The sequence below is a fragment of the Linepithema humile genome, chromosome 3, assembly GCF_040581485.1.
Source record: "Linepithema humile isolate Giens D197 chromosome 3, Lhum_UNIL_v1.0, whole genome shotgun sequence".
NCBI lineage: Eukaryota > Metazoa > Arthropoda > Insecta > Hymenoptera > Formicidae > Linepithema > Linepithema humile.
In genome coordinates this window covers 25,061,125-25,086,647 of record NC_090130.1, presented here as the reverse complement: position 1 = coordinate 25,086,647, position 25,523 = coordinate 25,061,125, and the positions used below count along the sequence as shown (strand labels likewise).

General features: G+C 34.5%; 1 long non-coding RNA gene across 1 annotated transcript in view; it reads left to right on the top strand.

The window, feature by feature from the left end:
• The first annotated feature begins 7,354 nt into the window (after positions 1-7,354).
• Positions 7,355-25,523, top strand: part of LOC105668814 (uncharacterized) — a 133,706-nt gene continuing 115,537 nt past the window's right edge. The window contains exons 1-2 of the long non-coding RNA XR_001100175.2: positions 7,355-8,223; positions 8,323-8,433. This is a non-coding gene — a long non-coding RNA (uncharacterized lncRNA). The remainder of the gene's footprint in view (positions 8,224-8,322; positions 8,434-25,523) is intronic.

Here is a 25,523-nt window from a genome sequence, read left to right as displayed (position 1 = left end):
ACCGCTAACATGCTATGTATTTTTGGTGGGTAGACGTGCACGTGCATCGAGATACATGGGCCATAAAATAACCGCGAAACAAGAAAAAACTCTGGTAGTTTAAAAACTGTTGGTTGCTGTTGCATTTATATTAATTTCATAATCCACTGGTCGTCTGTGAAGGAGCATATGCGGCTGATTTACGTTTACAAATGCAATGACAATTTTAATCATAATAAAATTTACAATTTAGACATCGATCGAGCAATTATTCTTTTCTGCGCTTACATTTCAATAACATAATTATTATGATGGACCATTGTTTATACCCATAATAAATTTTTATATTTTTATAACATTAAATATGAATTCTAACTTTACATAATTTTCCTTATTTTTATCTGTTATAATAATTTAACAAATGTGTATATAAAATTATGTGTATATAAATTTGGAAAAATATTTTGTGAAATTATATATATGATATTATACTATAATATATTTAAATATAATATTTCATATAACATCCGCTTTATCTTTTAATTTATTATATCACAGTAAAATTGCGAAATCATTGCATTAATTTGTTGAATTGAATACTTTCCGCTGGAAAGTATTGATCGGCAAAGTGTAACGCTGAAAATACTGTCGAGTGTCTTCTTGACTAATGTGCCTCTCACGATGCATAGAATTCTACCGATCATTTATTATTCATTTTCTGCCATCTGCGAAACAGCTTGTGCGTTCGTGTATTGCAAGAATTTTATACTAGTCGTATATTAGTCGTATATACTAGTCGATTTCAGTGTTCCGCGATTCTGGCGTAATCTAAGTTGAAGTACAAACTCACACTTCTCACTGACCATCAATTAAACTCGATTAGAAGCAAACCAGCAGCCGATAATAACTTGGAACTCCTGATTACATTACTGGCGTTGAATGCCATAACGATAATAATAATAGCACTTCTACTAATGAACAGATGAAGAATCCTGAGAGTTACGTGCTTATATATCATTATTATGCATTATATCTACGTCACTTGCTTCTGCATCAGCAGATTTAATCCTTTTCTACATAAATAGAACAAGCACTTCCAATGCTGAGGACCATTAAGTTCCATTCTCTATTTAACCACGCAATTGTACGAAAGTCAATTAAAAGAACATTTTCAATTAACTTGGGAATCAAAAAAGTTCTTTTACTTTTTTACTATCCCTCGTAATACACTGTACAAGATGTTTCAGATCAACCATATTATTTGTAAATAGCAAATTCTTGAGATCATTTGGAGACGAAAATTTTTATACTAAAATGAGGTTACAGTAATTTTTAAATGCAAAGTGTTTAAAATTAATTAATCAGATTCTCAAAAATTTATCGCTTATTGATTTTTATATTCTTATTATATGAGAAATCTCAGAAATTTGTTATTAACGAATAATATGGTTGGTCTGAAATATCTTGTATGTGCATATGGAACCATTTTATGTCCATCCAAGACAACGAAATAAATGTGAAGACTTTTCTCTTAGTGAATAATATAAGTGCTATAATGGAAATCTTCCGTTTTTCCATAACTGAATTGCTAACTAAATTCTATATAACTGAGCCAACTGAGAGCCAACTGCCTTCGCAAACTTTTAAGATTTTAATGAAAAAATTATATCACTTTACTATTTTCAAATGATTTTAAATGTTATTAGAATGTTTCTTTGATATCGTATCTGTCGGAATTTACATCATCATAAAAAATGTGTTTCGATTTTAATTTTTAATTTTTAGTTAAGTTAATTTTTTATTTTTTAATAACGATTAATCAAATGCAGAAAGGTTTAAAGATAAAGAAGAATAAAAGAAATAATATAAAATGTAGCTATTCTAAAAAATATTTTGTATCACTCAACTAAATGTTAAATATATAATTTTTTTGTATATATTGTAAAAAATTAGTAAATTAATTTTTTTTATGTATATATTAACTTATGTAATATCATTATACCATTAAAATTTAATTTTATCTGCAAGTTGAAAATAGAGCTGGAAACATACATGTAGAAGTTTATATTTATAATAATTGGTTCGAAACTCACTCACTATAATAGTTGTAATTTGGTTGTAATTATTTTTTTCACAGTGCATAATACATTCATATTTTATATGTTAATATTTGATGAGCGTTAAGAGCGTGTTGAGATTCGCGTCTGGATCATCAAATAGGACAATGTATTCGATATATGATTTATCTTCGATATATGATTCCTCCGTCTGGTGAGAGAATAATCCTTCTCCAGACACCCATTTCGCGATAAGTCTTAAGTACCAACAATAACAGCACGTTTGCCAGATACGTCACAGTCGCACCAAGGGATTTCACCTAACAGCCGAAGGGATATTATTGTTATTGCTGCGGCGCGGACGCATAAAATCCCAAATTTCGCGGTGGAGACGAGCACGATCGCGGGGTTCAAAGTTGGTTTAATCTCCGCTGATAATTAAGCACCAACGATAACAAACCTTCTGACCAAAGTTTCGGATCGCGGATCTCAAAATATTGGAAAAATATGGAAATTTTTCATGTGTCTAATACATTCCAAATCTTTCATTTACAAATTATTAATGATTGTAATCATTCATTTTATCTATCTATCTAAACATTGTTAATATCTAATGTATGTACATACTAAAAATGAAAAAAATTATAACTCGATATACTTACCTATATATTTTATACAAGAAAGCTGGAACATTTCATAGATATTCTATAAATCTCGTAAATAACCCAAGAACAGAGAAAAGAGAGAAAGTTAAAATAATAGATTAAACTTGCACGAGTTATAATTTCACGATAATTACGCTGATATAGTTCGCACGTCGTTGTCTCTTCAACGAACATGCTTTCATAAAGAATTTCGCGATGTTTTAATTACTTTTCACCACTTTTTCTTGAAAATGATAACATGATTTCTGACAATTGTTTCTAAATTACTTTTGCGTATGTTTACGGATTCATCTCGCTGTAGGTATTTGCTGTTTTAATTTTCTTAGTAAATACCGTACATCGCGTGAAGAGAACGTTATTTGATGTAAAATATACTGAAGCAAAAGATTTAAAAGAAAAGCACAGAAAGAGAAAAAGCGTAGTGGACGGCGCAGAAAGGTCGGAATAGAAAAGCATGAAAGTGGGCCGCGAGAACCATATCCGTGCCGAGACCCGCGCACATTTCTTCTTGCGTTAGTTCAGCCTTCCGGTATAGCATTTCCGGTCTGCGCGATGCGAACCGTGCGCGAAAAAAGCGGATGAAACACATATATCGTAAAGAGAAAAAGAGACAAGATATATCTTCGTTAATCTGTGAGTTTTTTTTTGCTTCTGTGTGCTGTTAAATCGATCAATAAATTGCTCCACAGAGAGAAAGAGAGAGAGAGAGAGAGAGAGAGAGAGAGAGAGAGAGAGAGAGAAAGAGAGAGAGAGAAAAAAAGAGAGAACAAGAGAAAGCAATTAAATATTAGCTTTAACATGGTTAAAAAAGTAAGTTTAAAATTATAAATTTTGATACTTAAAAACAAATTAGGAATTAATGAAAATTATTTGAATATAATGTTATTCAATTACTGTGTTAATTTCTATTTAAATAATGATCATTAAATCTATAATTTTCCATTTACCTGCAAAATATATGATTCCGATTTAGGAAAATAATTTGCATGATGTATTCGCAAACATACCATTAATTAAAATCATCGTAGTTATTACTAGAAATTTAATAATATACCACTGCATATTTTGCTAATGGAAATTATTATATTAACACTGGAGTATTGCAATGTAAATGCACGGATTTTTGGTTAGCGTGCAATTTATAGCAGGTACATTTCAGTACATCAAACGGCGTTCGAATAATCGATGGTTTGGTTGAACTCTACTGCACTGTATTTTATTCTCTACTGTAGTCTATTCTGTAGTGTATTTATTGCCTATAGTCCTGCCCATATTTTTATGTTGATGTTGCAAATACACACGCGGCGGAGTGTAGCAAAGAGTGTAAACGCGCGGACGTCTCTTAAATTCTCGCCGATATGAATTTTTAATTTTCCTGTGCTTTACGACTGGCCATTAAAATACGGCAGACGAAGGGGGGGGGGGGGTAAGAGAAAGAACGGAAACCGCGGCCTCGAAGGCGGAAGCGCAAAAGAAGGCAGCGAATGTATAGAGCCTCGGGGAATCCCCAACGGAGTTATATTTTTCTCCAAGAGCGCCTCTCCCCGACTACATAGCGCGATTGCCCTGAGATATGCGATTACGCGAATTTATTGGTGTATAATACCTCTCGGACTGAGGGGAAAGGAGGAATCGATGCGCCGTTTATACACAAATTCGAAATCGATACGCGGAACCTTCGCTCTCGTGTTTCTCCGATGCGATATTCAACAGAACAAAGCTGATTTGCTAAAAACCTTTAATCATTCCGCCAAATTTTTAACGGAGTGTGCAGTGAAACGTTTTCTTACAAATGTAAAGAAATTAATTCTCGGAAAGAGAATACTGAGTCTCTGTTGGGAACTATAGGAGAATTTCGTTTTTGCGTTCTAAAGACAAGAGGTGGGGACGGGTGAGAGATAGGAGGATTTTGTCTCGAGCAATGTAAACAAAACAGTAGCAACCGTGACATAAACAGTCCGCAGGAATGGATTTGAGCGGTCTTGGTGTTCGCCAAGCAAGCATTAAAATTACATCAGATATAGGAAATAAATGATAAAATTATTAATGGCAAAAATTACTTATAGTTAATAAATTTCATTAAACAGACAAAATATAATTGAAAAGCTATTGAATTAAACTATTTGATTATTGAATTAAATTTTATAATTCTAATTTTTATTTTTAAAAAATAAAGTAAAAAAAAGTATGATTTATTTAGAAATACTTTACCGGCTAATGCAAGTTAAATTGCTTAATTATGGATAATGTATATAATAAATTAAAATATTTCAAGAACTGTATATGCACAGAATTTTGCATTTGATAAACGGCGTTTTTGTTTAGTGTTTATTCATTGATATTTGCTGAGTGCGAGAGCAAGGAAGGATGATGATAATAAAGCGACGTGGCAGTGAAATCATTTTGAAGAGCTCGCTGAAGGAACTAACGCGAGCAGTGGGTACGCCAAAGACGGTAGGTATTAGGTGCAGAAACCGACTGAGTTACGAGGGGTTATAAATTCCGAATATTGGAGTTCTGCCCTGTCGTCCTCCTCCCTCCTTGCTCCGCACTCTATCCTCTCTGTTCCATACAATAGGAGGAATCTCCTTCTATCTGCGCAACTCGTCTTGACCCACCTATTATGTCGGGCCATACAAAAATAGAATCTATATTTGACCGGTCTATACAGGGACACTGTGTGTATAAAAGCGTCGCCTTCACGTGTGTACGAATGATATTCTGTTTATTATGCGCATAAAGTAAACTCTCGGCGCCCCTTGCACGCTAAGAGAAGCGAGAAAACGCATCGCTGTGAAAACTAAATTTTTTTGATCCCTTTGAGTTTGATAATCATAAGCTTAACATGTGTTACTTTATTTCGTATATTTTATCGTCTATTTATTAAGAAAATATTTTGCTTAGTTTACAATTATGAAACAATGCAAGAATTTAGTATCATATTGTAGATAAAAGATACATAATGCATAAATTATATATTTTTATATTTTCTAATATTTTTTTATTTAAATGTAGACTTTAATACAATTAAAATAATGTTCAAGGGAAAAATATTTCATACTTGGTGCAAATTAAAGCGAAAAATGATACATAGTGCAAATATGAGATATATTATTTGTTAGTAAATCATGAAAATGTAATGCGCACAGCGATACGTTTATTATTAGCTTCATTTATTAATAAGTTTACTTACCATTCCTCCTGTTGTCTTTATTATTGTTCTGCTGTACCACTGCTCCTGTTGCCCTTATTTTGTTCTGCTGTATCACTGCTCCTGTTGCCCTTATTATCGTTCTGCAGTATCACTGCTGCTGCTGCTCAGATACATATAATCCAATCGACTTCAGCTGAGAAAGATTTATACGATTATTATTTTTCCATAATCTTTTAATTACAAGTACAATGATAAACTTTCATAATTTTCTTCAACATAGAAAAATATTGTTGTAATTATATAATAAATGTTTTTCTAATGTCCGTATGTAACATTTACTCACCAAATTGTTTTATTGCAATTTCTCTTGTGTAACTCTCGATGCACTTCACGTTTGAACACACACGATAGAACACACACGAATTCGAAACGATCAGAAAAATCGCGAACTTACTCTCATTTTTAATGGATAAATCAATGCAATGCATTTATAAACTGCGAGCATTATCCAAAACTAATAGTGTATAATTACACGCGCGATTAAATTTCGATAATCGTTGCAACGAAAGAATAGCTACAATAGTCGCGATGTTCACTTGTGACATCATAACTAAAAAATACGAGAAATCTGAAAACGATTGCCAGCTGCAAGTTCACATAAGAGAACACGACACTCGTTATTATTTATTCGCGTCTCGTATCCGAATTAGCATTCGTTCGGAATCGTGCTTTGAAATACTCGGTGCTATTAACATTTATTCGCACGTAAAACTCGCCTTGTGCGACAAATATTGTATTGGATGCCATGATTGATAATGATTAGATATATGCGTACAGAAAATTTTTAATTCTCGAAAAACGAAGACGTCCAAATCGTTCGGTCGTGATATTACACGAACAATCTGATTTTGGCAAGAAAATGGTAAAACATCGCGACAGCGAATACCAGCAATGTTTATTTACACTACGAAATATGAGAAATCTAACAATGACTAGTAATTGCAAATTCACGCAAGTAACGGTATCTACAATCGCTTACTACGACTCAAATTCAATATAGCTTCTCAATTAACGCTGCGAAACATCACGATCGACAATAATTAGGTATATGCAACAACAATTAGGTACAGGGTTAGGGAGGATCTCTAATATTTGGTAAATAAAAGGCTCGGAGCTCACGGAAGCGAGATAATGTGTAATTACATACGCGATCTGATTTCGTCGACAAAATGGCGGACCGACATGATTCTGCAATTTTTACTGCGGCATCACGACCAAAGAATACGAACAGAATCCGAAAACAATTAACTGCATATTTGCGCGAGATAACACTTACCCGCGTCTTGTACCCGAATCAATGTACCGTTTTTTATTCACACACTCCGAAACGCACTTAATATTACCGGTATTTGCTCGCACATAAGACACTGCGCGACAAACATGGACATGATGATTAATAAGATGCGCGAATTTCTAATATTCCATAAACGATGTCGCCCTAATCGTCACAGTGGCGCGCAAAGACTCGCGAAAGCATGCGAAAGTTCGCGTAAGTGCACGAAGGCTCGCGCAAGTGTACGAAGGCTCGCGTAAGTATACGAAGGCGCACAAATGCGCGCGAAAACGGAAAGCAAGACGGAGTGCTGAGCCGTATCGACCGTGATCCTAACAACACGATTGATTAACTCAATATTACGCCTTGTATAACGATTCGATTGTTACTAATTCGCGATTTAATCTACGCGATAACGTGTTTGTAGCGGAAGCCTATGAAAGTGACCGTTTACATGCGACACTGACCTTGCGTCAGTCGTCTGAATATCGCATCAATCATACAACAATGTCGCTGCTTTACGGTCCGGGCCGTCCGGGCGCGCAGGTCCGGTTCCTTGCAGATTAGCAACACTATACGTGATGCGGCGCGTAAGTAGTTTGTTAATTCGGAGTCTTCCTTTCAGTCGTCGTGTGTGAAAGGATATCAGGAGTGTTGAATTAATTTCGAGCAGCGCATTGATTAAACGATAATAACCTAACCTAACTTAATCTAATCTAACACATCTTTCGATCGCAAACGACAAATCGATTATTCATATTGTTGAAGTAAGCGTTTATCTAAATCGCGTTGTAAAAGAGAGTTATTAGCTTAATCGCGGCCATTATTGCGCATCGTATTAAAAAAGTGATTCGGTGAATAATTAATAAGCGGACGCGATCTGTATATTTTTCGGGAGTGTATTATTACGGTGCTATCTCAGTGCAGAAATATATCAGTGCGTGTGTGTGTGTGTGTATAATAATTATCAAATTGATTATTAACTTGAATGAAGCAGCTGCCGACAAGAATGATGTTACTCTGATGACGAAAATAGTGAGATTATAATCACACTTATTGCGCAATTACTTACATGATCAAATCGCAATATACAAAATAATTAATATATTATTTATTTTTGATGGTATTTTTTAGATGATAATGATTGGCTTGGATGAAGCAGCTGGCGACGAAAAAAGTGGAACTTTGGTGCAGGGACGATGCAATTATGACAACCAGGAAGGTGCCATTGTAGCAAAGGAGGCGGTGAGTCCATTATTATATTGATTGCATGATTACTATATATATGTATATGCATACTGCAAGTATTATGATAATATATACGGTAAGTGGTAGATATTAGATAATAAATACTACTTATAATAAAGATCTAGATATAGATGTAATATAATAGATATGTACTTTCATTATTTTATAACTATGAAAACTATGAAAAAATTCTATAACTAAAAGAAGTTAAGAAAATCACGTTAGATAGAGAAAAAATTTAAGAATGTATGCTTGAAAATTGATAACTCTTTTGCGTACAAGTTTCACCAATATATTTAGTTGTAAATTGAAACATTGCTTGTGTGCACAAACAGAGTATTCCCTTATAAGTCACTATTTAACTTTGAATTGTTTATTGACGAATACAGAATATCGCGTTGCAATGTTCTTATAGCAATAGATAAGATTTTAAAGGATGAAAAGGACAAGAAATAAAGCAAGAAATAAAACAAAAATCTTAAAGATGAAAAGGGCAAGAAATAAAGCAAAAATATTATACGGGCGTCTTTGCCTCGAAAACGTAAAAAATTTCTGAACCGAAAGCGCTTTGCTCTGTCTTATACGTATGTACAGGGTGTCTTTAATCAATTATAGTTATCTTAGATATGTGAATCTTTAAAAAAAGTTACATAAATATTTTAAATATATTTTAAGAGAAAATGTCGTATTAGAGAATCACACCCATCGCGTAATTAGAGTTTTTAACTAAAAAGAAATATTAAATAAGATTCTCGGTAGTGTTAATTTACAAAAATCAAAATAGAAGTAAATTTATATTTTTTATTTGTACAAAAATGTTTAGTTTCTCTTGTTTTATAACATTATCTTGAATTATTTAAAAACTTTTTAACCATATTTAATAAAAAGTTTTTCGTTAACCATACTACTTTTATATATAATTCTTCTTGTTATTGTGAAGATAAACGTTATTGAAAATAGACACAGTTGGTCAGTGACACCCTGTATATGTATATGAGAACTCTGAGACGTTCGCGCAACGAGGTCGCTGTTCTTTTACTAATTAAAGCCTCATTCTTTGATCTTAAAAGCGCGAGTTGGCAAATAGAAGAAACTGTCGATTTTCCGGGCTAACGCTCGACTGCACAGATCTCGAGAAGAGTTCACTGCTTCTTCGTCGAGTCGTTCGCCTTTTATCTGTCTGATGTTGGCCGAATGTCTTAGGAAAAATACTCTCTCTATAAAATCGTTACGTGGAAAATACGCGAGATCCATTTGGATTAGCAACATCTCTTTAAATTTTTAATTTTATTTATTATGAAATGATCATTATTGAAAATTGATGTGAAACACCGTATGATACATCTCAACTACAAAATATACGTATTTTAAGAAGTATTGTGAACGAAATAAGATTTCAGAATACAAAAAATGGTTTTTTAACAAAATTTTAATTGAATTTATCTTACATAGTTACAGTGCAATTTTTTTAACTTTAATTTTTAGCTTTTTTTCTTTGAATTTGATATGTTTCTCTAATAACACTTTTGTGATTTATGGAGGTAAATTGTATCTACGTTTTTACGAACAATTTATAGACTTTATCCTGCCGTAAAATAAGAACATTTTCTAAAGTGTCTTAATTGACAGAAGTGAAATAGCATTGTATAGTATCATTTTCGTGAAATTCCCTCATTTTGCTTTATGCTATTTATGGTAATTATGTAACTTCTCACGCTGCATGCTATTTACCGCGGTATCTTGCTTTTCTTCGCTGATGTATATTGTTACTACCGCGGGTCATAATCTTAGCCAAATCTCGTGAAATTATTGTCGTAAAACAAATGCTGCTTGGTGGCAAACTGCGGCAGTAAACGTAAGCACGCGGCAATAAATTTAAATTCCAATTTCACCGAATGCAGTTCGCAGCGCAGTACTCTCGAGGACTTACTCTCGAGCATACTCTTCTATATCTATAAAGTAAAATACTTACTGTTTCGTGGACGACCCAACGACAATCGCTTTCTTCATCGTTATCATTAAGTCCTCAGAATCCAAAGACCTCAATAAGTTACATTAGGTGAATAGCATCTCATTAACGACAATTTGTCATTAACTCAGAATAAGCAACGTACTAAGTTGCTTCTTCAATATGACTTCTCAAATTAAAATTTACTTAAAAATTCGAACTTTAAATTTAGTTTAGAAATATTTTATATTACTATACCACATACTCTGAAAGCTTATCTTACAAGATGAGCACGTCAACTATTCTTATTAACAGATGAAAAGTTAAGGGAAATTAGCATAAAAATTATGAGTGGAAAATTATGTAAAGTATGTAAATATTTACATACAGAAAATTACGTGAAGTAGAAATATACATTTATAAATAATTATTTAATTACACGTTAAAATAATTATTTTACAACATGGGTTGAATAATCGTATAGTTAGATGTTGTATACTAAAGTTTATCAATAGTTTCGACGAGAACATGCCGAATTTCGCCATAAGATTTATCACGCGAAAGTTCAATTTTCTTCGAGAAAAAGACGAATGCAAGTAAGAGAGAATCGACATATGCGATTACGAGTAGAATAGAGTATCGCTAATCGGTGCTTTGGATCAACTTTTAGAAGAAACCGGTGTGGCGGGAGTAACGCGAGACATAACGAGATCATGATGTCCGATAAGTTCTGACAAGTGCAATTGCGCCTTTCGAGCTGCGCTCATTTAGGCTGAGCAATTTCATTGAGCTGTTCCTTTCTTTTGTTCGACGAGCTTGCGTAATGACCAAAGTTCTTGCCGATCGCGCTTTTCTCGACGCGGTCTTTTGGCGTGAGAGTCGCGATTTCGACCCTTTGATATCGCTCGCTGTTACCGAGTATCTGAAGTAATAACGACTCATTACGCTTCGACAAACGAGCGAGTGGTGCCGACAAAAGTTCGTTATGGCAGTCTATAAAACAATGCTGCATTTCCGCGAAGGGTTAATGACAGAATTCGACATATACGAATAACGTTAATGATTATCGATCGCGTTACGCTGCATCAATGAAAAAAACTTTTCGTTATTTAAAAAAGTAATCTTTTAGTCTTGTAATAATTAAAAGAAAAATAAATATATGTTACAATTAATCAATAATATTTAACAAGTAAATAATAATTTGTTTCAAGAATTTATGTTTTTACAACGTTACGATATTACTGAGAATAAGAAAATTAAAAAATTCAATCTTCTATATTCTAGGCTCAGATTATGTTTGCGTGAAAAAAATTGATTAAATTCAAATTTAATCTTCGGACGGCGAATTACTTGATTTGCTAACCGCGCAGGAGATACCACGTCTGTTGTAGAATTCTGCTTTTATGTTGTACAAACAAGAGGTGGGAATAGGCGAAAGATAGCGAGGTGTTTTGTCTCGAACGATGTAAACAAAACAATCGCGACTGTGACATAAACAGTCCGTAGAGATGCAGAGTTGCGAATAGATGCGATCTATCCATTCATGAATCGACGAGAATTAACGTGTGAAATTTTAATCTTTTACACGAAAAACAAGTTTCTTATTTAATTTAGAATTTTACAATTTATTTTGTTTTTAAAGATGTCTTAAAATTAATTCAATTCAATAGACTCTCTTGGATATTTACAGAATTAGAAGAAGCTTTGATATATTTGAAAAAATTTCTCACGTATTTACTGTCATTTCTTGCAAAGTAAATTTCACGGTGCACAACTTTTCACGTAAAGACAATCAAACGGCGGTCCTTCTTCAAATGCAGGACTTATCACGCGTTTCTAGATTAGACGTAGCCCCAGATCGCGGATACGAATCACGTGAGCATGCTTTCTGACGCGGAACTAATAGGGCTGCAACAAGGTGGGCAAACAGTAGCGAAGGTTCTCCTGATTGCAACGAATTAGAGTGTCCCACGTAGCGATTCGGGCTTTGCGAGCAGGTGGACAACGGTGCGGTCTAGATGAACCCGGATGAACCTACGAGTGTGGTCACCTTGTTTTGTTCGGACTGCGGAGAGAGCCACGGGCGCCGGTCGAATGCAACCGGTTAATTGCTCGGTTTCTATAACACACAGTTCCATTCAATTCTATGGAGCATGAGCTCGCAGTGGCAAAACTTAACGCTTGAATGTTACGGAAAGTTCGTGTTACCGCATATCGAATACAATGTACAACGATACTGTATTATACTTAAGTGCTATTAGATAGAGTACATTAACATCAAAGCTCAATGCACTCTCGTAGGTGAGGGGTGAATCAATGAAAAGGGAAGCATAGATGTGTCAAGGGCACTCAACTCATTGATGTCTCAATTAAATCACATTACATTTCGTTCGCGTCGTTGGCGTTATTCGAAATATCATGTACATGAAACGTGGTATATGCACAGATATACAGGGTGTTCCCGAGTTAAATGGCCAAACTTGAAATACGTATTTAGGACCTCAAAACAAAGAAAAATTTCCTTTGGAAGAATGCTCGCAAACGCTTCGTTCAAGAGATATTGACTTTTTAAGTTACAAAACTCTTAGGAATGTATAATGTCGAAATGTCGCTTTTTGTTTTGTTTTGAAGATCCTAAATCATTGATAGGCTTATGTTTGCACTGTAAACAAAGCTCCTTTCATTCGTATAAAATAATTTTTAGTCCATTAAATGCTTTCGTAGGGTAAAAAACTTGTATTAAGTCAATGCAATTATGCCTCGTTTGTATTCTAATAGTGAATGTGTCCAGCATTTATTACCGACTCATATGGCACGTAAAAGAGTGTTTTGCGATTGGTTTTTATTATTGGTTATTATTTTGTAAGAATGAAAGGAGCTTTGTTTACAGTGCGAACATAAGCTTATCAATGATTTAGGATCTTCAAAACAAAGCAAAAAGCGACATTTCGACATTATACATTCCTAAGAGTTCTGTAACTTAAGAAGTCAATATCTCTTGAACGAAGCGTTTGCGAGCATTCTTCCAAAGGAAATTGTTCTGTTTTAAGATCTTAAATATGTATTTCAAGTTTGGTCATTTAACCCGGGAACACCCTGTATATACACACATCGATATCTGCAAAAGCAGTTTCGCATGCTTAATGTAAAACAGCTGGAATTCGGAAGACACAAATGACAGCGACTGTTTGCATGAAATTGTTTGTTATCTCCCTGCGCGCGTTCCGCGCGTTATTTTTCTATTTCCTCGAATATTATGTGACATCCGGGAGAAATTGCGATTTTAAGCTTCAGAATGAGAAAAATAATGTCTGAAACTAAACGAGACGACGGTTACGGAATAAAAAAAAAACAAAACCGACGTAGTTGCGCGTGTTCGCCGAGGCGATCAGTTCGCGCCAATGGTGCATTTCATTTCCTGTAAAAAATAAATAAATAAATAAAAAGAATACGTATATACGGATACCAAGCAATAACGACTAGAATTTGTTAGTACAGATATTTGCTCGCACGACATTTCGGGAGAACATATATTTGCACGAAAATTAATTACTTTTTCATGAATATCGCGAGCATTTATTGCTTACAAATATTGTACAATTGTAACAGCGTAAAATATTGTGCGTTAAAATTGATTGCATAATAATCGAATCTTGGCTATATCGAAATCTGTGGCACTGTGATAAAATATCGATAGGATAACACGCATTCATGTTAAATGTGTTTTCGGTGAAAAATTCGTCACGTTTCATAAATCCAGCTGTTTTAATTGTTGCTGTGTATTGTTTGACAAGTTAATATATTTTATACAGATTATAATTCCGAAATAAACAAAATATTATCATCATTAAATTCTCTTTGACTATTATTTAATCATCGTTTAATTATAGATGTAATTGTGTAACTTTCCAAATTTCGAAATCGATCTCTTAAAAAATGACAATTTGCACTTAGTGTCGGTATCTTGTTAGAATAATCACTTTTTTCAGTTAGCGCAGTCTTATTTATCTTTTTAGCTTTCATTGTAAGTGGTTTGCGTTTATACGAAAATAGCGGTCTCCTCTTGAATTACGGCGCGTGGAAGGAAGTGGAAATTCCATTATTCTGCCGGAAGCGTTTAGCTGCGCAACCGAAGATAAATGAAACCAAAATATTGGGACAAGTTTGACAAAGAGCGTAGAAGTCTTATTTTGCGGTATCACATTACGGGAATACTTTACGTGTAGACGTGTGTGTGTAATTACAGCGGATACACCGCTTGAGGAGCTGGACTATTATGAAAAGAAGTGAAAAGAGAAAATAAGACAGGGAATAAGACAAATTAATAATTTAATCGGTCATTAATTCTTTTATTTACGTTTACTTTCTGGTACATATATAAAAAATATTTATATTTCTCTCATAATATGTTATAACTTTTTTATATCAAACTCTAAAATTTATATTCCTATTTTGCTGTTTTATCAATTTTTATTTTATTTACTTTGGTATTGAATAATTACACATTAATGTAATATCAATTATTATCTACTATATATTGAACGTCATTGAAAGCAATTATATAAATTTATAGCAGAAATTTATGCTTTGATATAGCGATTACTGAATATAATTTCATTTATTTAAAATAAATAATAAAAAATAATTAACTATTGAATATGCTTTTATATTGCTCCTATTATTTATTTTTAATATTACGTAATATTAATATTACGTATCATTTTAATTAACTACTACAGTATTAATTAATGACGATTGATGGACATTAACGGTTAGTCGATGGGTATTTGATGAATAGTGCAATATGCTATTCCCGATGCATTGCATACGCTATTGCTCCACTGTCGTCCATTAGCAGCAATAATTATTAATACTATAATACTAAAATTTATAATGTATACAATTGATGTTAATTGAAGTTGCAATGATATACAACTATCACTTAGCTTTGAGGGATAACGTTTGCAGGTGATAATTAAATTATTACAGATGCCTTTACATATAATATTATTAGTATCGATTACGACACTGCACATTATAGTATAGCATGTGTGTAGTTGTTTCTTCAAGTAAAATAATCATACCAAGTTATCTTTTGTGGAATTTTAAAAAGTCACGAAATTAAAAAAAAATTTTTTTATAATCTTTTAAATTATTTGCATTCTTTTATACCGTCAGATAGAATAGATTGAAGTATATTTTTACTTTATTTTTCGTGATACATATAATTTTTTTTAATATTTCAAGTTTATTTTTTATTATTATTGTTTTTAAAAGTATTTTTAATTTTTACATTAAACGTTCCTGAAAATAATACGGCAGTTTTGCGATAATATATTAAAAATACGTAGACTTTCGATCGACTATTATTTCCTGAAAACTGTGATACATTTTCTTAATGTTAAATGCTTTCTTATTATTTTTACATTCTTTAAATTTCCAAGGAACAAAGTTTTTGGAATAGCTATACGTATCGCGCGTTTATATACGTACTTCCGCGACAGCATAATAAAGGTGTATGATTTCAAAGATGGAACAAAAATAAATGGAAATACGGTATCTCGTGAGAAGGGGCGCGCCGTGGAAAGCTGTTGTAAAGTGATACCGGCCGGTTTAACCCTCTCGCTGTGTCCTCTTCTGTCCGCTTTCTTGCGAACTATCCGTGAGGTGGATCGCATTCGTTATGACGGCGGAGCTATTCGAAACTCGATCCGCGGAGAGAAGGCTTTAATATTTTGACAAGGGTCTTCCGGATCTGCGGACAGTATTATTGCGAATACTTCCGGAACGTTACTCGATCCCTATAATTGATCGCGACACTGTTTTTTAAATGCTGCTCGCTTACTTGCTCCCGATACCGTACACTACCTGCACAAAACGCGCTTTTATTATTTACGAAATACAGACATTGGCGCATAAAACGGGTACGGATCTCTCTCTTGTTCTATTCGAAATCATCGACAGTGTGCGTATTCGATTGTTCGTTCGTCGTTCGATTCTAGCGTACACTCTCGGATTGCATGTTCGCAAACTGCCTATTGTTTCTTGGTCAGAAAAATATCGTTAAAATTTGGATTTATATCGGACTCGTTGTGAAATTCTGTAGAACACAATTGAAATTAAAAAGCTTTAATTCGTGTTGAGTAGCATTTTTCTATAATATCAGACATATTAGACATATTTCACAATAGATAGTCTATTTACTATTGATAGTTTATTATTATTTTATTTATATGTGGTTTTAATGATGTATTTTTAATGATGTATCATTAATCTTTTGATTTTCAATTCATTAAATTAAATAATTAATTTATTCAAAAGATAAAGGAATACAACTCTGATAGACATTAATATAAAATACTGAATTAAAACTACAGCTGAACTGAACGAATAAAAGTTGTTGATATGCGTTGCGTTTCGATCCATTACCAGCGGCTTTCCTCTCTCATTACGCGCGATTCTGCTTTATTAGCTGTTTATGGAGCTTTAAAACGATCGCCCATCGCTAATTACCGCAAGTATATGCGCTCAGACAATGTGTATGCATGCAAGCAACGACGGCGCGCCTCAGCCAGAGTTCCGGGGGCTTGCGGGTGTAGATCGATAACACTTTCCGGCGGAAACTGAGCTTAAGCGACCCGGCTAACAAGAGGAAATGAGTTACCACGGGCGAATACCCTTAGATCGGGAAAAGGGTTTCTCGTCGTACTCGGGGAAAGGTTCGAGAAGCGCGGTCGTAGAAAACGACGAGGATTGTCTCCCCGCGGACGGACGCGGAGGTTAAAGGAGATCGATGTAGTCAAGGTGTCGGTTCACACATTACGCCATAATCCGGGTATATGGTATACAGCAGGTACCGGCTTGAGGATCACGGGACGGCCGCGATGCGGCGAAACCGCACCGACCGGGGCTCCTTAAGCTCCCGACAGCTGGACGGTTCGTGGACCTGGAAACGACTCCCTGTCCTTGCGATTCCGCATCGCGGTTGCCGGCTTTCGACATTCATACGTAAATAACGACGCGAAAAGTATCATTTTTAACAACAGTAAATAATGAAATTATTTTTTTTTTAATTTTATTCAGACGGATTTTTTGCTTGACTGACTTGCAAAATTTTTAAAGAAACAAAAACTGGAAATTGTTTTTGTATATAATAGAAGAATTATTATAAAATATGAATGATATTTAGTACTCTTTTTACAAAAACATTTCAAGGCATACAAATATCTTTATTTTTTAATATATAATTTGCAGTTTTAACGTATATATAAGTAACAGTTTTTATATTCTTTTTTTATATAGAATTCAATTAAAAAATTTAGATTTTTTGTAATGAATTTAAAGTCAATCTTTCCATTTTTTTACTTTTACTATAAAATATCTTGGCAATTATATCTTTATTAAAATTTAGAAATAAAACTTGTTTAAAATATAAGTTGAAAAATATAACTTTAAAATTTATTTGAACAAAAAAACACAATATAATATAATTATAAGTAATATTTTTATTTTTGTTGGTCAGTCACAAATTCGTTAATAAATCTAACTTTTTCTGCTTGTTGACTGCGTTACTTAGCACTGATTATTGGACCATTCGCTAATCCTCTACACCGTGCCGCAATTTATTAGAACTCGGTGCAGTCGCAGTGGGCACAGTCCCCTTTTCTTTTTAACGAGTATTGCCGACCCAGTGACCACCACCCTCGTTCATCGTAGTTTCTCCCTAGCCACCCTCCCGCGGTCATATTTTTTCTCGCCTAGGAAAGACGCGTTTTCGTGGCGTCGCGACAGGTTGCTGGTTCCCGTGGGAAAAAGTATACGCCCACGTTTATGCACTCCGTTCACTTTAGACGGCGAGAATTGCTTGTACTTTCCGTAAAAATAAGTATGTCTACACATACTTCGAGTAACTTTGCGAAGGAAACGTGGCAACTTTTGCAATTTATATTTTTTAACGATAAGATGAACACGGTAGAGTTGCACAAGTAAAAATAATTTTGCAATATGATAAAAAATGTTTAAATAATGAGAAAAAAATTATAAGTTTATATAAAATTCTTTTTCTTTATTAATTAGATATTTCCTTAGATATTTCTAGAGTTTCTTTTTTATCTGGAGTCGACAGAGAGAACGGATAATTAATCTTATTGAGATCGTTTATCGTTTCTTCTAACGATATTTTTGTGTTCGTAAATCCCGGATTATAAGCAGTTTGCTGGTTACGCAATCGATATTGCGCTGATTCAGTTGACTGACTGCCCTAATTGGCTGCGACATTTATTTCTTATAAATTTCACCCAGTGGCGGGTTCAATAACATATATCCGCGACGTGGACACGTGGAATAGCTGGTTTCAACGTCAAAAAATGTTGGCAAACATTATTTGATGACGGGAACGATGCAAAATGCCGCCTGTTTACATAAAACGTTTTTCGATAAATATTCGCGGAATTTGCAAATAGACGTGCATAAGGTAAACATCGTATTACCAGTAACATGGGACTACAACGCAAATCCATTTACGGCAGAAAAAAAACACGGGGAGTAAGCGTGTTTTGCGAGTCAACCTGACAGGTACAAAACGCGCGCTATCTATTATTCGTAATTAATTTCCGTCAAATGTGAATCGATTCATGCCATAATTTCGCTAAGATTGCGCATGTTGTGGTTTTTATTACGTTTTTGGCTCGCAGTTATCGAGCGTTATTGGCGTGATTTTCCGTAAATTACGAGACTTTAATTCGATCCGTCACGATTAACGAGCCGGTTCATTGGTCTCAGAGAGTAAAACTATCTAGAATAGACATCTTTCTCGTAATCAGACGGCACCATTCGTCTCCATGAGACAACGACGGGCGTCGTCTGTGGAGAGAGGGAGGCTAATCGCGGTCAAATAAAGTTTCCTGTGGCCCGAGGGACATCGAACGGAAATTTCAAATAATTGCTCGATGCGAAGGGCTCCCGGGCGTTCTCCGGGATAATCGCTAAGCCCACCCTTTTACCTCCTAAGCCTGAGCATAATCCAGGAACCGGTAAAGCTCCGTGAGGAAGGGGTTGAAAGAAGATGAAGGCGCGTCCCGGAAAAGGAACGGGGATAACGGGCGGAATTGTAGGTAGACTCGGCGGGCGAAATGGAAGGAGAGAGAGCGGAAAGGATATTGAAAGATGAGAGGGAAGAAATAGAATCGAGGACCGCGGATGCGTTTCGCCCGGTCATAGTCTTTTTTCCTCGCTCCAATTGAGCTTCAATAATTCGTGGGCCCGCGCCGGCTACGTGTAACGACAAGTGGAGGGGAAAAGAAAAAGAACGAGGAGAAGAGAAAAGGCTCTCCAGTGTGCGAACGCGGGCTATTGCGGGGGAGTTGAAAAGTTTACACGCTCCGACGGTGATGTATGGAGATTGCGCGTGCGTGACTCGCTTAGCTCTAAGCTCTGTCATTCGGCCGTTCCTCCTCGTGGCACCGCGGCGGTACGCTGATAACCACCCTCTATTGTCGAGATACCGGAACGGCCACCGATACCCCGTTTACGCACGCGTGCACGCAGCGGCCATACGTCAAAGCTGATAATTGCCGACTTAGATTTTAATCTCCCGACGCGCGAGGTTAATTTAGCTTTATCCGCAATCCGTCGCACATAATTTGCAAGCTTAACTTTTATCCCTTATATGTATTCTTTCGTCGACAATTATGATTTTATTTCTTTTATGTTTTTAACTTTTATTTTCATTAAATAAACTATTGAGCGGATTAATAGCCGCACGTCACTTATAATAAAATGAAAATTTAAGAGGCACAATGCTTAATTCCTTTAATACGACATAAATTTTCAGATAGGATTAGCTAAATCCGAAGATTGCTAAGAAATTTCTGAGATAGCCAATTGGAAGAACGAACAAAGATTAAAAGTGTGAATTATTACTAACTTGTAGAGAACGATGATTTGGGTCAGCAGGAAAGTTTGGGGTCGGTAGACTTGTGTGGTCTAGACAGGCATGTTCTGAAACTAATTTTGGCTAACTCGAGATTTCACTGTCGCGAGATTTATAGAACGATCCGCGAGAAGATTGAGTTTTAGGTGCTCATAAATTATTGAGCTTCCTCGGAAACGTGAACGTCGTGTGCATTCAGCGTCCTAATTATCACGTTACATGTACCTATCAGCTACCTGTCGGATACACTTTCCGTCTTGATTGAAACTAGTTCATTTGAGGTAAACGCAGCACATGTGTTAGTATTATATAATATGACGTTCAAAATTTATATTAATTTTTAATAAACAATGCACAAAATAACTGATTAAAAATTTTACTCGATTTTTTTGTTAGTAAAAATCGTTTATATTTTATTCGGTTATAGCAAATAAAATTATACTTCAAAAACTTCCACGAGTGAAGTAAAAAAGATATGACAATTCCATGTTGCCAGTGAAATAATTTTTTTGTTACGATTTATTCAATAACGGAAATTACACGAAATTTCTTTTACAAATGTTTCTGATTTTATATATGTAGAAGCTTTTAGAAAACGCTTATCAAGAATTCTATAAAGCGGAGCTAGATTTAAATAAATTTGGCAAGCCAATCTCCGGGATAAAAGACTTCCCTTACTTGCATCTTTACTTGTAAAATATTAAAAGCTTTAAAAATAGATAATTAGCTGTGAAAACGTACGTGCTATAGAATGTGTAGCAAATCGTGCACCCTCTTTGAGAGACGGGGAGCGAATTTTTTATGTACCCTGTGTAAACTTAAAATATACAAATAAAAAGATAGTCAAAGAATATTGTTAATAAAACCATAATGGTCCAATTTGCATTACAATTCGTCGTTCAATTGTATTCGTCTCTTAATAAAGAAGCACAGTCGTAGTCATTATCGCGACAATGGCCGTTCTGTACACACTTGTACACGCATATTTTTTGTGCCAAAGGAAAACGACAGTGAAAGGCCTTTAGTAATCATGGTGTTTATACGCGCGCTTATTGGGGGAAAACGGGCTGTCTCTAATTCGGGACTCAGGAGCGAAGAGTTAATTGAAGGCAACAATTAATTTACGATGTTGAATTAACTTGCGACAACTTTGACAAACTGCCAAGAGTGAAGAATGAGGCGGACAGAAGCGCTATAAATAAGGACGCGACGGAGCGGAAGAGCGAGCTCGCGAACGACGGGCGAAAAGTCGGGCGAAAATGGCGAGTGGGGTTTGCAACGGGAATGACGGGAAGGGAAAAGCGAGAAAGAGCTCTTTTCTCTCTCCGAAGCCTCGAGACAAGCGAGGACTACCATGTCCTCAGTTCGAATTAATCACGCCGGATTTACTAAGCCGACAAGTCAGTTTTTTAATCTACATCGGAAAACGCGAATTATTTTGCGAATTACTTTCGAAATTAAGCTTGACATGAGAAAATTACATGAATTATTGCGGGCAGCATTCTTCGTTATCGCTAATGCAATATATGCGAAAAAGTATGTCACGTGTTGACTGGGTTGATAATAAAGAATAAATGAAATATTCTTGGATAATAACTTATATTGCTTTCACAGATTATTGTTATGATAAGATTGAGAAAATTTAAAGCATACCAGATTAAATTTCTATCTTACGTCAGTGTCAAAATGTTAAACTGGCATTTATGTATTAAAATTTTGTATAAGAGATGTAAAATTGAATTTGAAATTTCAGACTTGTTAAAATGCGCATTCACATTTAAACGTTACGTTCTTCACGGCTGTATTTTAAATTTAAATTCTTAGTTACTCAGAGTTTCAGTCCAATATATATAGCGAAAGAGAGAGAGAGAGAGAGAGAGAGAGAGAGAGAGAGAGAGAGAGAGAGAACTTCAATAATCTACTTTCATTTCTGGCATACATGTAAATTATTATATAAAATATCCGTGTTGAAATATAATGTTCAAAATTGTTCAATACACGTACTTTCTACGAAAAGTATGTTAACGATAACACGGTGGTAATAAATCTGTTTAGGGAGGGTCAGAGAACATGCGTCATCGTTATCAGGCTGTCGATGATACGCCTCATCGGATCGCATATTTTCGCGACCGCGCCTGTTTAATGATCTATTCTAATCCTTAATATTCGACCACAATCGGTACCGAGCCATTTACTCCGTTTATAGGACGAGATATATTATCGTAATGGCCTGCCAATATCCATAGTTATTCTCTTGTTCGAGTACTATACCGGCTTCATGTTTAGTTTATTAACGACCATCAATGCTATCACGCGAGTTTTGACGTGTACGGTAATTCAAGATTATTTTTTTCATAATTGTCCGTTTCAATTTATCTACTTGATATTATTATATATTTCAAATATCTTCAGTTTTATTACATGACATTGTCATCCACATGGCTTACTTTTGCAAGTGATTATTCATATAAAATTACGGATGTAATAACGTGAAGAAATAATATTATAATTATAATTTTTTGACAAGTGTATCTTTTAACATTTAGACGAGGCTTTTTAATCTTTTATTCTGCAAAATTGAATAAATAAATCTAAAATTATATTATCAAATGAAAAATATAATATCAAGGAAATGTAGAAGAAATTGCTAAAAAAAATTTGCTTAAAAGAAAGGGATATAGTTTTGAATTTTTTTAAATAAGTAACTTTATGTTAGTTAAATTAAAAAATTAGGCAGATGTGTTCTCCAATCTTTCATTTGATATGTAGGCGAACAGTTCGATCAGTGTCGAACGATTCCGAACAGACTTTCCCGCTCTGCCTTTTCTACTTTGTCTCCGTCCTGCCGCTTTCCACCTCGTTTCTCTGTTATAAAGTGCCGTTCACCCGTCGTCTCTTATCGGCACTTCGCACGGAATCGATATGAATGCGCCGCCCGCGTTTGACGATGCGGATCGGCCTGACTCCAAGTTCATTTTGATCAGTGTACTTTCGTTGCACGTGATCCACATAATAAAAAATATTCCGCTACGATTATTAGCTCTCGGACGGCAGAACGTGATCGTTAATTGAATAGAATTTTATTTTGTGTTTTAAAAACAAAAGTGGGAATGAGCAGAAAATAGGATAATGTTTCGAGCGATATAAATGAAATTATTGCGACTGTACATAAAATCTGCAAGAATGTGTCTAAATCCCACTATACACTGTTTATAAAAAAAACCATTTGCCGCAATAAAATAATTCTAGATACGTGAATTTGGTTTTACAAAATATTTGTCAGTAACATTTAAGACACAGGTTTTCTGGAATTAACAGTTTATGTATTGCGATACTGTTATCATTTTTTTATTTTCTTATAGCATATGCAAAATTTTATTAGAAGGGTTGCTTTGAAATGCATTGATTGTTTTGATAAACAGTGTATAACGGTGTACTGGATGAATGGTTATTTTAGAACAAAGTAATATATAGAATCTGTGGAATTAGTTTGCGATCATGTAGTATTCTATAGTTTTCAAATTTGCCAAATATCTGAAATATTAGCGGTATCTCTAAATACACTCGATGTGAATCTTCGATACTGCGCGCTGTTTGCTACAGTGCGGAAATGGTATTAGGTCAGCAGTCCAGTCCCATCGCGCTAACCGCAATGGCATAGTCCGTCGGAAATGCAGCTAATGTATTAAGGTAATATCGTGGACGAAATGGTCTATTCCGGATAAGCCATATGCGAATGATTGGGTTGTTCTAACATTCTGACATACTCGCAACAGTGGTATGTTTGGCATTAGAATAAATTTTCAACTTTCTTGTAATGGAATACAGAATATAGAATCATACATGTCACAACACATTTTACATTAAATTCTATTTAGAAATACATAAAAATAATGTAGCAATGGTTTGACAATTATTGCTAGTATTGACATAAAATAAAAATATGAGATACAAGCAAAATTAAAGGCAACGATATTTGAATAAAAATTATAACACTTTTTAAAGTTATATTCTTTTTAATTTAACATTTAAAAGGATTTCATAGCAAATATTGTTTCTATTGAACATTCATATGAACATTTATATGAACGCAAAGTAGATAGTTTAACAATTAAATACAATGAAAATACGAGCAAAAGAACGATTTTTCAACAAAAATTACGGTATTTTTTAAAGTCACGTCTTTCTATACTTAACGTTTACAAAGATTTAATGGTAATTATTATTTTTAACATGTGAAAAATTAACGTAATATATAGGTAATTCAATGATTAAGTACTAATACTAAGTTTAAGTCGCAAATCTATCTACGTGCTGTCTGATATTGGTTAGTTTAGTCAATATACATTATCAAGTTTCCGTGTGTTAGTCTGCTATCACTTCAGTAGTCCGGTTTCATCGTACCGGAGATATAGGCAACGTATTAAGGTAATCACGTGGAGGAAATTGGGACATTCAGATTGAACCGCTTGCGAATGATTGAGTCACGCAATATTCATATCTCATCCGCACGTATAAAGCGATGATCGAACGTGCGACGATAGATTAACGTTCCCTTAAGTCGGCTCCACATACAAAAACATTTATGCACGTAATTTTTTTTATTCTATTGATTATTATAACAAAGAGCAGTAGAATTGCAATGTATAAGAAAAAAATAATGATAATTCGCTTTTTAAGATACATATAAGATGTATACATATAAGATGCTTGTGCAATTAAGAACACAAGTAAAATGATAATTCTAAATATTAAACTGAATAATTATCAGTTAAAAATTGTGAGAGATTTTATGAGAGGTAACAATTTTTATTCAAAAAATTATTATCCTTTATTTTACTTTTTTTGTCTTTATTTTAAAGATAAACTCCAAGTTTATGCAATATATGCTATACAAAATAAAATGGAAGCTTCTAAAGTAATGATAATTTATTTGTTGCGTAATAATTATTTATTTTCGTGTAAAACGCGTGTCATATTTTAATCCGATCAGCGTCTTCGGGTAAACGCGAAATCCTATTATCCGTTTACAGAGAGGAGTAACGTTTTCATATTTTCCGGCTTTACGGGATGATACGAGCAAAATGCTTTTGTAGCTGCGAAGGAGGAGCGCTTCCCCGCGTCGGATAAGAGTGACGTAGATAGACGTCGGTAAGAAAAGGAGTCCCTTGCTCGCGCCCACCTTTGACGGGTTACGTATTACTTATT